Consider the following 16,552-nt stretch of genomic DNA (forward strand, 5'->3'; position numbering starts at 1 on the left):
CGTTTCTTTCTTTTTTCATTCACTCCATTTTCTCTCTTGGCAGTGAGGCAGTTCTGACATTTAGGAAGTAGTGTTCACTGGAGAAAGGCAATCTATTGACGCAAGGTGTTGTTTAGGATAGAGGAAATGGAGAGAGGGAGGGAGGGAGGGAGCATACCTTTAACTAAAAAAGACAGAGAAAATAAAGAATAGTACGTAAGGGGATACAGAAACATTTAAAAGAGCAAGTAAGAGGGAGGGAGGGAGGGAGGGAGGGACTATAAAGAGTGAGAGGGAGATTTCTCTGTCCCCTATGTCTCTGTCCCCGGCAGTATCTCTCCCTCTCTCACTATTTCTCTGTCCCCTGCAGTATCTCTCCCTCTCTCACTATGTCTCTGTCTCCTGCAGTATCTCTCCCTCTCTCACTATGTCTCTGTCCCCTGCAGTATCTCTCCCTCTCACTATGTCTCTGTCCCCTGCAGTATCTCTCCCTCTCTCACTATGTTTCTATCTCCTGCAGTATCTCTCCCTCACTCACTATGTTTCTATCTCCTGCAGTATCTCTCTCCTTCTCTCCCGATGTTTCTATCTCCTGCAGTATCTCTCTCCCTCTCTCACTATGTTTCTATCTCCTGCAGTATCTCTCCCTCACTCACTATGTTTCTATCTCCTGCAGTATCTCTCCCTCTCTCCCTATGTTTCTATCTCCTGCAGTATCTCTCTCCCTCTCTCACTGTTTCTATCTCCTGCAATATCTCTCTCCCTATGTTTCTATCTCCTGCAGTATCTCTCTCCCTCTCTCACTATGTTTCTATCTCCTGCAGTGTCTCTCTCCCTCTCTCACTATGTTTCTATCTCCGGCAGTGTCTCTCTCCCTCTCTCACTATGTCTCTGTCCCCTGCAGTATCTCTCCCTCTCGCACTATGTCTCTGTCCCCTGCAGTATCTCTCCCTCTCTCACTATGTCTCTGTCCCCTGCAGTATCTCTCCCTCTCTCACTATGTCTCTGTCCCCTGCAGTATCTCTCCCTCTCTCACTATGTCTCTGTCCCCTGCAGTATCTCTCCCTCTCTCACTATGTCTCTGTCCCCTGCAGTATCTCTCCCTCTCTCACTATGTCTCTGTCCCCTGCAGTATCTCTCCCTCTCTCACTATGTCTCTGTCCCCTGCAGTATCTCTCCCTCTCTCACTATGTCTCTGTCCCCTGCAGTATCTCTCCCTCTCTCACTATGTCTCTGTCCCCTGCAGTATCTCTCCCTCTCTCACTATGTCTCTGTCCCCTGCAGTATCTCTCCCTCTCTCACTATGTCTCTGTCCCCTGCAGTATCTCTCCCTCTCTCACTATGTCTCTGTCCCCTGCAGTATCTCTCCCTCTCTCACTATTTCTCTGTCCCCTGCAGTATCTCTCCCTCTCTCACTATGTCTCTGTCCCCTGCAGTATCTCTCCCTCTCTCACTATGTCTCTATCCCCTGCAGTATCTCTCCCTCTCTCACTATGTCTCTATCCCCTGCAGTATCTCTCCCTCTCTCACTATGTCTCTGTCCCCTGCAGTATCTCTCCCTCTCTCACTATTTCTCGGTCCCCTGCAGTATCTCTCCCTCTCACTATGTCTCTGTCCCCTGCAGTATCTCTCCCTCTCTCACTATGTATCTGTCCCCTGCAGTATCTCTCCCTCTCTCACTATGTCTCTGTCCCCTGCAGTATCTCTCCCTCTCTCACTATGTCTCTGTCCCCTGCAGTATCTCTCACTATGTCTCTGTCCCCTGCAGTATCTCTCCCTATCTCACTATGTCTCTGTCCCCTGCAGTATCTCTCCCTCTCTCACTATTTCTCTGTCCCCTGCAGTATCTCTCCCTCTCTCACTATGTCTCTCTCCCCTGCAGTATCTCTCCCTATCTCACTATGTCTATGTCCCCTGCAGTATCTCTCCCTCTCACTATGTCTCTGTCCCCTGCAGTATCTCTCCCTCTCACTATTTCTCTGTCCCCTGCAGTATCTCTCTCTCTCTCACTATGTCTCTGTCCCCTGCAGTATCTCTCCCTCTCTCACTATGTCTCTGTCCCCTGCAGTATCTCTCCCTCTCTCACTATGTCTCTGTCCCCTGCAGTATCTCTCCCTCTCTCACTATGTCTCTGTCCCCTGCAGTATCTCTCCCTCTCTCACTATGTCTCTGTCCCCTGCAGTATCTCTCCCTCTCTCACTATGTCTCTGTCCCCTGCAGTATCTCTCCCTCTCTCACTATGTCTCTGTCCCCTGCAGTATCTCTCCCTCTCTCACTATGTCTCTGTCCCCTGCAGTATCTCTCCCTCTCTCACTATTTCTCTGTCCCCTGCAGTATCTCTCCCTCTCTCACTATGTCTCTGTCCCCTGCAGTATCTCTCCCTCTCTCACTATGTCTCTATCCCCTGCAGTATCTCTCCCTCTCTCACTATGTCTCTATCCCCTGCAGTATCTCTCCCTCTCTCACTATGTCTCTGTCCCCTGCAGTATCTCTCCCTCTCTCACTATTTCTCGGTCCCCTGCAGTATCTCTCCCTCTCACTATGTCTCTGTCCCCTGCAGTATCTCTCCCTCTCTCACTATGTATCTGTCCCCTGCAGTATCTCTCCCTCTCTCACTATGTCTCTGTCCCCTGCAGTATCTCTCCCTCTCTCACTATGTCTCTGTCCCCTGCAGTATCTCTCACTATGTCTCTGTCCCCTGCAGTATCTCTCCCTATCTCACTATGTCTCTGTCCCCTGCAGTATCTCTCCCTCTCTCACTATTTCTCTGTCCCCTGCAGTATCTCTCCCTCTCTCACTATGTCTCTCTCCCCTGCAGTATCTCTCCCTATCTCACTATGTCTATGTCCCCTGCAGTATCTCTCCCTCTCACTATGTCTCTGTCCCCTGCAGTATCTCTCCCTCTCACTATTTCTCTGTCCCCTGCAGTATCTCTCCCTCTCTCACTATGTCTCTGTCCCCTGCAGTATCTCTCCCTCTCTCACTATGTCTCTGTCCCCTGCAGTATCTCTCCCTCTCTCACTATGTCTCTGTCCCCTGCAGTATCTCTCCCTCTCTCACTATGTCTCTGTCCCCTGCAGTATCTCTCCCTCTCTCACTATGTCTCTGTCCCCTGCAGTATCTCTCCCTCTCTCACTATGTCTCTGTCCCCTGCAGTATCTCTCCCTCTCTCACTATTTCTCTGTCCCCTGCAGTATCTCTCCCTCTCTCACTATGTCTCTGTCCCCTGCAGTATCTCTCCCTCTCTCACTATGTCTCTGTCCCCTGCAGTATCTCTCCCTCTCTCACTATGTCTCTGTCCCCTGCAGTATCTCTCCCTCTCACTATGTCTCTGTCCCCTGCAGTATCTCTCCCTCTCTCACTATGTCTCTGTCCCCTGCAGTATCTCTCCCTCTCTCACTATGTCTCTGTCCCCTGCAGTATCTCTCCCTCTCTCACTATGTCTCTGTCCCCTGCAGTATCTCTCCCTCTCACTATTCATCTGTGGGAGAGGGGTAAGTTGAGCCAAAGGGGTAAATTGAGCCACTCATGTTTCTAGGAAACCATACACACAATTCATAATTGAACTTACCCTATCTCGTAGGTCAATTTACCCCATACCCGGGCTAAGTTGTGCCAAACTATTTCCAGGGATACACCACATCCTGAAATACATGTTAGAAAGAATACTATATTTCACTTGATGGAACGATGCTGAATGTAAAACCTTCAACTTAGCCTACTGTGTGTGTGTGTGTGTGTGTGTGTGTGTGTGTGTGTGTGTGTGTGTGTGTGTGTGTGTGTGTGTGTGTGTGTGTGTGTGTGTGTGTGTGTGTGTGTGTGTGTGTGTTGGACTAGACTTGTTCTGTATGAGGGAACAAGCAGAGGTATCAACAGCTCTGTTCTTGTGAACAGAACAGATAACAGAGAGAGAGAATACAGGTATCTTCCTTGTTTTGCTCTGTGTGGGACTCAGCAGTGCTGGGTTTATCAGGAAAGTGACACACACCTACATTGGCACAAACACACAAACACACAAACAAACACACACACACACACCTTGATAAAAATACAATTCCTCCCAAAACTCACACACATATTCCCACCCAAGTACTAACTCAAACAAATGCTCTCTCCCAGACATTGGACAAGATAACAAATAATGTTCCCACTAACTGCAGCCTTCACATTCAACACTCCACATAATGTTCCCACTAACTGCATCCTTCACATTCAACACTCCACATAATGTTCCCACTAACTGCAGCCTTCACATTCAACACTCCACCTAATGTTCCCACTAACTGCATCCTTCACATTCAACACTCCACCTAATGTTCCCACTAACTGCATCCTTCACATTCAACACTCCACATAATGTTCACACTAACTGCAGCCTTCACATTCAACACTCCACATAATGTTCACACTAACTGCAGCCTTCACATTCAACACTCCACATAATGTTCACACTAACTGCATCCTTCACATTCAACACTCCACATAATGTTCACACTAACTGCAGCCTTCACATTCAACACTCCACATAATGTTCCCACTAACTGCAGCCTTCACATTCAACACTCCACATAATGTTCCCACTAACTGCAGCCTTCACATTCAACACTCCACATAATGTTCCCACTAACTGCAGCCTTCACATTCAACACTCCACATAATGTTCCCACTAACTGCAGTCTTCACATTCAACACTCCACATAATGTTCACACTAACTGCAGCCTTCACATTCAACACTCCACCTAATGTTCCCACTAACTGCAGCCTTCACATTCAACACTCCACATAATGTTCCCACTAACTGCAGCCTTCAAATTCAACACTCCACATAATGTTCCCACTAACTGCAGCCTTCACATTCAACACTCCACATAATGTTCCCACTAACTGCAGCATTCACATTCAACACTCCACATAATGTTCCCACTAACTGCAGCCTTCACATTCAACACTCCACATAATGTTCCCACTAACTGCATCCTTCACATTCAACACTCCACATAATGTTCCCACTAACGGCATCCTTCACATTCAACACTCCACCTAATGTTCCCACTAACTGCATCCTTCACATTCAACACTCCACCTAATGTTCCCACTAACTGCATCCTTCACATTCAACACTCCACATAATGTTCACACTAACTGCAGCCTTCACATTCAACACTCCACATAATGTTCACACTAACTGCAGCCTTCACATTCAACACTCCACATAATGTTCACACTAACTGCATCCTTCACATTCAACACTCCACATAATGTTCACACTAACTGCAGCCTTCACATTCAACACTCCACATAATGTTCCCACTAACTGCAGCCTTCACATTCAACACTCCACATAATGTTCCCACTAACTGCAGCCTTCACATTCAACACTCCACATAATGTTCCCACTAACTGCATCCTTCACATTCAACACTCCACATAATGTTCACACTAACTGCAGCCTTCACATTCAACACTCCACATAATGTTCCCACTAACTGCAGCCTTCACATTCAACACTCCACATAATGTTCACACTAACTGCAGCCTTCACATTCAACACTCCACCTAATGTTCCCACTAACTGCAGCCTTCACATTCAACACTCCACATAATGTTCACACTAACTGCAGCCTTCACATTCAACACTCCACATAATGTTCCCACTAACTGCAGCCTTCACATTCAACACTCCACATAATGTTCCCACTAACTGCAGCCTTCACATTCAACACTCCACATAATGTTCCCACTAACTGCAGCCTTCACATTCAACACTCCACATAATGTTCCCACTAACTGCAGCCTTCACATTCAACACTCCACATAATGTTCCCACTAACTGCAGCCTTCACATTCAACACTCCACTTAATGTTCCCACTAACTGCATCCTTCACATTCAACACTCCACATAATGTTCACACTAACTGCACAAGAACTGTAAAGAGACCATACGGTGCATTCAGGAGGTATTCAGACCCCTTGACTTTTTCAACATTTTGATACATAACAGCCGTATTCTGAAATGGATTAAATAGTTGTTTTCCCCTCATCAATCTACACACTATAACCCATAATGACAAAGCTTAAAAAATGTTTTAGAATAAAAAAAACAAAGTGTTCAGACCCTTTACTCAGTACGTTGTTGAAGCACCTTTGGCAGTGATTACAGCCTCGAGACTTCTTGGGTATGACGCTACAAGCTTGGCACACCTGTATTTGGGGAGTTTCTCCTATTCTTCTCTGCAGATCCTCTCAAGCTCTGTCAGGTTGGATGGAAAGCGTTGCTGCACAGCTATTTTCACGTCTCTCCCGAGATGTTCGATCGGGTTCAAGTCCGGTCTCTGGCATTCAGAGACTTGTCCCGACGCCACACCTGTGTTGTCTTGGCTGTGTGCTTAGGGTCGTTGTCCTGTTGGAAGGTGAACGCTCACCCCAGTCTGAGGTCCTGAGCGCTCTTGAGCAGGTTCTCATCAAGGATCTCTCTGTACTTTGCTCAGTTCATCTTTGCCTCAATCCTGGATAGTCTCCCAGTCCCTGCCGCTGAAAAACATCCCCACCGCAGGATGCTTCCACCACCATGCTTCACCGTAGGGATGATACCAGCTTTCCTCCATGTGACGCTCGGCATTCAGGCCAAAGAGTTCAATCTTGGTTTCATCAGACCAGAGAATCTTGTTTCTGATGGTCTGAGTCCTTTAGGTGCCTTTTAGCAAACTGCAAGCTGGCTGTCATGTGCCTTTTACTGAGGAGTGGCTTCCGTCTGGCCACCCTACCATAAAGGCCTGATTGGTGGCGTGCTGCAGAGATGGAACTCTGGAGCCCTGTCAGAGTAATGCATTTATGTTTTTCATTTTTTATAAATGAATATTAAATATAATATAATATATATAATTAACATATTTTTATCCTAGCATTTCTAAAAACCTGTTTTCGCTTTATCATTATGGGGTAGTGTGTGCAGATTGATGAGGAAAAATGTAATTTAATCCATTTTAGAATAAGGCTATAAGGTAACAAAATGTGGAAAAAGGGAAGGGGTCTGAATACATTCCAAATGCACTGTATATACTGTATACAGACACTTAGGAACACACTGTAATTCACTGTAATTCACTGTAACTCACTGTAATTCACTGTAATTCACTGTAATAGCAGTCCTTTGTGAAAGTGACCCTGGATAAACACACACAGACAGATACACAGACACAGAGTCACCCTGGATAAATGCACAGGATTACACTGCTGACCGCTTAGATTCTATCACCGATCCAGCCCAATTCACCCTGGGTAATCTAGCACCCCTGTCGTCCCTCACACACACTCTCAGCATCATGTGTGTGTGTGTGTGTGTGTGTGTGTGTGTGTGTGTGTGTGTGTGTGTGTGTGTGTGTGTGTGTGTGTGTGTGTGTGTGTGTGTGTGTGTGTGTGTGTGTGTGTGTGTGTGTGTGTGTGTTTGCCTATCTCAGCATTTCTGCCTGCTCTGGAGTCCAACTGTATGCATGGCCAGTTTTATGTTAAGGACTCTGGCCCTATTGTTACTGTTGCACAAACACACTGATACTGTTCTCAACTACTGGTGACAGATGAGAGGTTAGAGGTCATAGGTCATAGTGTAAAGGATATGGGCCTGACGCGGCACGTATACACCAGCTCCACACACTTATATCGTACTTACACACAGTAGATCCAAAGCAAGTTGAAGGGTAAGGGGTTAGAGGTCAGAGGTCATAGTGTAAAGGATATGGGCTGGACACGGCACGTATACACCAGCTCCTGGGGAACGTGGTCTGCTTGAGACAGAAGAAGATGACAGGAGCCAGCTCAGGATACGGAACTATTAGGGTGCTGATGTCACTGCTCGCATCATCATCATCATCATTATTGTCACCGTTGGACTCCTCCTCTTCTTCCATCACTCGTTCTTCTAGGATCGATCCCTCCATCCGCAGCTCCATCCGCAGCTCTTCCTCCTCCTCCTCTTCCTCGAGGGAGGAGCCACGGCGGGGGAGGGGCATCTCGTCGTCCCTGACGATGGAGACGGCCACCGCCCCCGCTGCTCCGGGACCCTCCTCCTTGGTCGTCATGGCAGCAGGGCGGTCTGAGGTAGAGGGGAGAGAGGAGAGAGAGGGGGTATAGGCAGAGAAAGAAAGGGAGAAATGAAGGGGAGAAAGAGTTGAAGAAGTGGTTAGAGAACAGGACCAGCATGTCCTTTATGAGTTACTAATGTACAGCAGAAACTCTGATTTGACATAGAATGTGCAATATCCTTTCCATTGATTTCCAATTATGTCCCCAGATATACCTCAAGGTTCAATATTACTACTGTACAGGGCTGACAAATTCATGATGCTGAACAGACTGTGTAGGGAGATTATGAGGGTCATACATTAGTAATCGACATAGACACAATGATTCACAGTGTGTCTTCTAACACACACACACACACACACACACACACACACACACACACACACACACACACACACACACACACACACACACACACACACTTCAGAATATATAGATCAGGGGTACTCAACTCTTACCCTACGAGGTCTGCTGGTTTCTGTTCTACCTGATAATGAATTGTACACAGCTGGTGTCCCTGACTAGAGGGGAACAATGGAAAAACGCAATGGAAATGGTTTCAAGGTCCAGAGCTGAGTTTGAGGGATATAGAGCAGGATGACATGTGATTGCACATACATCACAAATCAGCTGACACATAAAGGACATGTAGTCAGTCACATGACAGCGGACTGAGGGACAGTCAGGGTTGTGTGTGAAACACCATCTCAGGAGGTATGGGTTGTTGAGATGCACCACAGATGTCCTGATAGGGACACAATAAGAATTATTATTATTATTATTATTATTATTATTATTATTATTATTATTGTAATTATTATTAGTATTATTGTAATTATACACTGAGTGTACAAAACATTAGGAACATGCTCTTTCCATGACACAGACTGACCAGTTGAATCCAGGTGAAAGCTATGATCCCTTATTGATGTCACTTGTTAAATCCACTTCAATCAGTGTAGACGAAGGGGAGGAGACGGGTTAAAGAAGGATTTTTAAGCCTTGAGACAATTGAGACATTGTCACGCCCTGACCGTAGAGAGCTTTTTATGTCTCTATTTTGGTTTGGTCAGGGTGTGATTTGGGTGGGCATTCTATGTTCTATTTTCTATGTTTTTGTATTTCTTTGTTTTGGCCGGGTATGGTTCTCAATCAGGGACAGCTGTCTATCGTTGTCTCTGATTGGGAATCATACTTAGGCTGCCTTTTTCCCTTTTGTGTTTGTGGGAAGTTGTCTTTGTTTGTGGCACTATAGCCCTTAAGCTTCATGGTTGTTTATTTTGTTTCTTGCTTTGTTGGCGACATTTTAAAACGCTGCACTTTGGTCCAGTTCTTTTGACGGCCTTGACAGACATTGATTGTGTATGTGTGACATTCAGAGGGTGAATGGGCAAGACAAAACAACGTAAGTGTCTTTGAACGGTGTATAGTAGGTGTCAGGCGCACCGGTTTGAGTCAAGAACTGCTACACTGCTGGGTTTTTAACTCTCAACAGTTTACTGTGTGTATCCAGAATGTTCCACCACCCAAAGGACATCCAGTCAACTTGACACAACTGTGGGAAGCATTGTAGTCAACATGGGCCAGCATCCCTGTGGAACTCTTTCAACACCTTGTAGAGTCCATGCCCCGACGATTTGAGACTGTTCTGAGGGTGAAGGGGGTGCAACTCAATATTAGGAAGGTGTTCTTAATGTTTTGTACACTCAGTGTATAACATTTATAGGCTTTTCAAATCAAATCCAATGTTATTGCCCAATATAACTGGTGTTGACCTTAGAGTGAAAAACAAGCTTAAGAGCCCTTCACAACTACGCAGTTTAAAATAAAATAAAACAAGAATACAATTAAATCCACAAGAATAGAGCTCTATACAGGGAGTACCAGTACCAGATCAATGATGGAGCTCTATACAGGGAGTACCAGTACCAGATCAATGATGGAGCTCTATACAGGGAGTACCAGTACCAGATCAATGATGGAGCTCTATACAGGGAGTACCAGTACCAGATCAATGATGGAGCTCTATACAGGGAGTATCAGTACCAGATCACTGATGGAGCTCTATACAGGGAGTATCAGTACCAGATCAATGATGGAGCTCTATACAGGGAGTACCAGTACCAGATCAATGATGGAGCTCTATACAGGGAGTACCAGATCAATGATGGAGCTCTATACAGGGAGTATCAGTACCAGATCACTGACGGAGCTCTATAGAGGGAGTATCAGTACCAGATCAATGATGGAGCTCTATACAGGGAGTACCAGTACCAGATCAATGATGGAGCTCTATACAGGGAGTACCAGTACCAGATCAATGATGGAGCTCTATACAGGGAGTACCAGATCAATGATGGAGCTCTATACAGGGAGTATCAGTACCAGATCAATGATGGAGCTCTATACAGGGAGTACCAGATCACTGATGGAGCTCTATACAGGGAGTACCAGATCAATGATGGAGCTCTATACAGGGAGTATCAGTACCAGATCAATGATGGAGCTCTATACAGGGAGTATCAGTACCAGATCAATGATGGAGCTCTATACAGGGAGTATCAGATCAATGATGGAGCTCTATACAGGGAGTATCTGATCAATGATGGAGCTCTATACAGGGAGTACCAGTACCAGATCAATGATGGAGCTCTATACAGGGAGTACCAGTACCAGATCAATGATGGAGCTCTATACAGGGAGTATCAGTACCAGATCAATGATGGAGCTCTATACAGGGAGTACCAGATCAATGATAGAGCTCTATACAGGGAGTATCAGTACCAGATCAATGATGGAGCTCTATACAGGGAGTACCAGATCAATGATGGAGCTCTATACAGGGAGTACCAGTACCAGATCAATGATGAGGCTCTATACAGGGAGTATCAGTACCAGATCAATGATGGAGCTCTATACAGGGAGTATCAGATCAATGATGGAGCTCTATACAGGGAGTACCAGTACCAGATCAATGATGGAGCTCTATACAGGGAGTACCAGTACCAGATCAATGATGGAGCTCTATACAGGGAGTACCAGTACCAGATCAATGATGGAGCTCTATACAGGGAGTACCAGTACCAGATCAATGATGGAGCTCTATACAGGGAGTACCAGTACCAGATAAATGATGGAGCTCTATACAGGGAGTACCAGTACCAGATCAATGATGGAGCTCTATACAGGGAGTATTAGTACCAGATCACTGATGGAGCTCTATACAGGGAGTATCAGTACCAAATCACTAATGGAGCTCTATACAGGGAGTACCAGTACCAGATCACTGTGCAGAGGTACCAGGTATTTGAGGTAGATATGTACATGAAGGCAGGGTAAAGTGCCTAGGCATCAGGATAGATAATAATAAGGTATTTGAGGTAGATATGTACATGAAGGCAGGGTAAAGTGACTAGACATCAGGATAGATAATAATAAGGTATTTGAGGTAGATATGTACATGAAAGCAGGGTAAAGTGACTAGACATCAGGATAGATAATAATAAGGTATTTGAGGTAGATATGTACATGAAGGCAGGGTAAAGTGCCTAGGTGTCACGTCCTGACCATAGTTCTTATGTGTTTTGCTTGTTTAGTGTTGGTCAGGACGTGAGCTGGGTGGGAATTCTATGTTGTGTGTCTAGTTTGTCTGTTTCTGTGTCCAGCCTAATATGGTTCTCAATCAGAGACAGCTGTCAATCGTTGTCCCTGATTGAGAATCATATATAGGTGGCTTATTTTGTGTTGGGGATTGTGGGTGGTTGTTTCCTGTCTCTGTGTTTGTGTTCTGCACCAGATAGGACTGTTTCGGTTTGCCACACTTTGTTATTTTTTGTTCGTTGTAAGTGTTCACTGTTTTTTTGTTTAATTAAACATGTTGAGCACTGGCTACGCTGCGTGTTGGTCCGATCCCTGTTTTACCCCCTCTTTTAGTGAAGAGAGGGAAGGCTGCCGTGACACTAGGCATCAGGATAGATAATAATAAGGTATTTGAGGTAGGTATGTACATGAAAGCAGGGTAAAGTGACTAGGCATCAGGATAGATAATAATAAGGTATTTGAGGTAGGTATGTACATGAAAGCAGGGTAAAGTGACTAGGCATCAGGATAGATAATAATAATGTATTTGAGGTAGATATGTACATGAAGGCAGGGTAAAGTAACTAGGCAACAGGATAGATAATAATAAGGTATTTGAGGTAGATATGTACATGATGGCAGGGTAAAGTGACTAGGCATCAGGATAGATAATAATAAGGTATTTGAGGTAGATATGTACATGAAGGCAGGGTAAAGTGACTAGACATCAGGATAGATAATAATAAGGTATTTGAGGTAGATATGTACATGAAGGCAGGGTAAAGTGACTAGGCATCAGGATAGATAATAATACGAGTAAAATAAAGTACAGAGTAGCAGCAACAAATTATGAATGTAAAAGTGTGTGTGTGTGTGATTGTGTGTGTGTGTGTAATGTATTTGCATGTGTATTTGTGTTGTGTCGGTATGTGTGTGTGCATATGTAGTGTATGTGAATGTGGGAGTTTTGTGTGGGAGTGTCAACGTAGTGTGTGTGAGTGTGTATATGTTGTGTATTTATAGTGTAGTTAGTGTGCGTAGGGTCAATGCAAGATAGAGTCAGGGCAGATCGTTTGGCTACCATTAAGCAATCTGGCATTTTAGCAATCTTATGGCTTGGGGGCAGAGGCTGGTCCTAGAGCCGATGCTCTGTTACTGTTTGCCGGATGGTAGCGGAATGAACAGCCTATGGCTTGGGTGACTGGAGTCTTTGGCAATTTTTCGGGCCTTCTTGTGACACCGCCTGATATATAAGTCTTGGATGGCAGGGAGCTAGCCATACCAAGCGGTGATGCAGCCAGTCAAGATGCTCTCGATGGTGCAGCTGTTTGAGGATCTGATGGTCCATGCCATATCTTTTCAGCCTCCTGAGGGGGAAGAGGCACTGCTGTGCCCTCTTCACGACTATGCGGTTGTGTGTGTACCATGTTAAGTCCCTAGGGATGTGGACGCCAAGGAACTTAAAACTCTCGACCCGCTCCACTACAGCCCCGTCGATGTGGATGGGGGCGTGCTCTGCCCTCTTTCTCCTATAGTCCACGATCAGCTCATTGGTCTTTCTGACGTTGAGGGAGAGGTTGTTGTCCAGGCACCACACTGCTAAGTCTCTGACCTCCTCCCTGTAGAAGGACTCATCTCTGTCGGTGATCAGGCCGATCACTGTCATATCGTCATGCGTAGCCACGCAGTTGTGGGTGAACAGGTGGACTACAATCGAGTTGTAGAAACATCTCAGGGATGATCAATGGAAACAGGATGCACCTGAGCTCAATTTCGAGTCTCATTGCAAAGGGTTTGAATACTCATGTAAATAAGGTATTTCTGTTTTTAATTTTTAATACATTTGCAAAAAAAAATGTAAAACAGTTTTTTTGCTTTGTCATTATGGGCTATTGTTTGTAGATTGATGAGGAAAACATGTATTTAATCCATTTTAGAATAAGGCTGTAACGTAACAAAATGTGGAAAAGGGGAAGGGGTCTGAATAGTATACACTAAAGCAGAGCTCTTCAACCCTGTTCCTGGAAAGCTATCGTCCTGTATGTTCCTGCACTCTTAGAAAAAAGGGTTCCAAAAGGGTTCTTCGACTTCCCCATAAGATAACCCTTTTTGGTTCCAGATAGAACCCTTTTGAGTTCCATGTAGAACCCACTGTGGAAAGGGTCCTACATGGAATCCAAAAATGCGTACTACCTGGAACCAAATGGGTTCTAGCTGGAACCAAAACGGGTTCTTTAAAGGGTTCTGCTATGGGGACAACCGTAGAATAACTCATCTCTATATATGATATACTACACACTAATGGTCCCCAGCCTTGGTCCTGGACAGCTAGAGTACAAAGCGTGTCACTTATGCAGCCCAGCATGTCCCATGATGACTTGGTCCTGAGCCACGTGTGACGTGGATGACGCGCCGCCCCCTCCCTAATGCCATGGTCCTTTATGAGTCAGCTACACTATAGAATGTATAGATCAATGGTCAGCACACCTGGTCCTGCAGAGCTACAGTCCCACCTTCACTGGTCCCCCATAGATCATCTATACTGAGTGGGAGCGGCGGTGGGAGAAAGAGTGGAGGCAGAAAAATGAGCTGTGGAAAAGAGATGGAAATGGAAGGGAAATACCAAAGAGAGAAATAGTGAGTGAGAAAATAAAGGGAAAAAGTTATCCGTCTTCCTCCTAACTTCAGCCTGAGTCATTTCAGTTCATATTTGGTCTCCCCTCTGCTGCTCTAAACCAGATGTAACAGATTGAGCCTACTGAGCAGACAGGAGTGAGAAAGATTGGAGATTGAAGAGATATATCTAGATCCTTAGTGTACGCTTATTCCCCAAACACACACACACACACACACACACACACACACACACACACACACACACACACACACACACACACACACGGGCACACACAATCAAACACACAGTTTGTCTGCATGTTGAATAATTCAAGAGGAAAGCACCAGAGATCGAGTCATCATCTGCATATTTATGATTCATTACAAACTGAACATCAACCTGAACACCGTAGGCATAAAGCCTATAAACCACCATAACCGCATGTGTGTGTGTGTGTGTGTGTGTGTGTGTGTGTGTGTGTGTGTGTGTGTGTGTGTGTGTGTGTGTGTGTGTGTGTGTGTGTGTGGACTGCCAACAAAATGGTCTTCTGTCTACATTTTGTTTATTTGTTCCTGTTATGTACATTTCACGAGGGTTTTACGGTCAACATACACTTTGCCTTAAGGCTTGTATGAGCTTGTAGACGAACTGAATCTTCCACGTGTGGTTATTGTTTTGATGATCAGCTTAAAGACAAAGACTTGGGCTCATACTGTAAGACTACATCTGTTATGACAACCATGAGCAGAACATGCTAAATGCCATAGCAATCCTAAGTGAATGAAGTGCTGTTAAGCTAGGTCTGTGGCTCGGTTAGCTTGAAGGCAAAAGAATGAACCACAGTTTCTGATCTCACGTATAAGGATTCAGCCCTGTATGACCAATCAATGAACTTTGAACCCTTGATCCAGGGATGGAACTGAAGGATTTTGGGCCCTGGCCAGAACGCAATTTCTACTGACATTCAGATCCAAAGTTTGTGCCATGAGATGTTTGAAAAGACAATCACCATTAGGGCCTGTCTGTCTGGCAGCTAACGCTAGCGTTAGCATAGCGTTAGCCTGGTTTGCTGTGTTTTGATGTGACGGTGAGGCTCGTTAGCGGTCTATGGACCATGCCTGGGGTTTAATGGCCCTTGAGGTTCGCTGGTTAGACTGAGGTGTTTATCTACACGCAGGCAGGCGCACGCACACACACACATCAATAAACATTTAAGGATGGTCGCTAACAGACTGATAAAATGGTTTAGTAGGACCCAATGGAGCAGACTGCAAACACACACACACACTCCCTCTCTCCATCTCTCCATCCATCTGTCTCTCTGACGAGTTACCATTTTTCCTCATCCTTTGCTCGTTGGTTCTCTTTCTCACACACACACACACACACACACACACACACACACACACACACACACACACACACACACACACACACACACACAGCAATATGAAGTGCTTTCAATGTCTCCTCCTCTGTCCATCCATGTACTCTGCATATGTGCCCTTCATTTCAAACAGCCAAAGTTAACACCCCATATCACGCCGCAGCCCCTTGCAAAGCACTCCTAAAACTCTTACAACATTCATATAACGTTCATTTAAGGTTTAAACAACATTTTATGGGCCATAGAAGTCAGATCGGTCAATCCCAATGCAATCTGGCAGAGCCAAGTCAAATTTCTCTCCATTAAGCTGAAGATAAAATGTGAAGCTGAAAACTGCTGCAGCTCATTACAATCTGGAATGACAATATGCATCATCAACATTCAGCTATCAAATAGTACATAATGAGTTATTATAATGAGAGAGCTTATATGGAAGACTGCACACTGTTCATCTCTCTCTCTTTCTCTCTGTCTCTCTCTCTGTCGCTCTCTCGCTCTCCTTCTCTCTGTCTCTCTCTCTCTCTCCTTCTCTATCTCTCTCCCATTCTCTCTCTCTCTCTCTCTCTCTCTCTCTCCTCTCTCTCTCCTCTCTGTCTCTCTCTCTCCTTCTCTCTCTTCTCTCTCTCCTTCTATCTCTCTCTCTCCTCTCTCTCTCATTTTCTCTGTCTCTCTCTCTCTCTCCTTCTCTCTGTCTCTCTCTCTCTCTCTCTCTCGCGCTCTGTGTCTCTTTTTTTTCTAACCCTCTCTTTGTATTTCTCTCACTACAGTATTCTATCAGGTGTGAAGAACTGTAAAATCCCAGTGCTTTAGGGGTGAAACATTATGAAATATGCAACACAACTATATGTAGTAGGCAACATTGTGGAATGAACAAGACTTTAAACGATCAGCATTCTAAGTGCCTAATTA

The sequence above is a fragment of the Salvelinus namaycush genome, chromosome 2, assembly GCF_016432855.1.
Source record: "Salvelinus namaycush isolate Seneca chromosome 2, SaNama_1.0, whole genome shotgun sequence".
In the NCBI taxonomy this organism is placed as follows: Eukaryota; Metazoa; Chordata; class Actinopteri; order Salmoniformes; family Salmonidae; genus Salvelinus; species Salvelinus namaycush.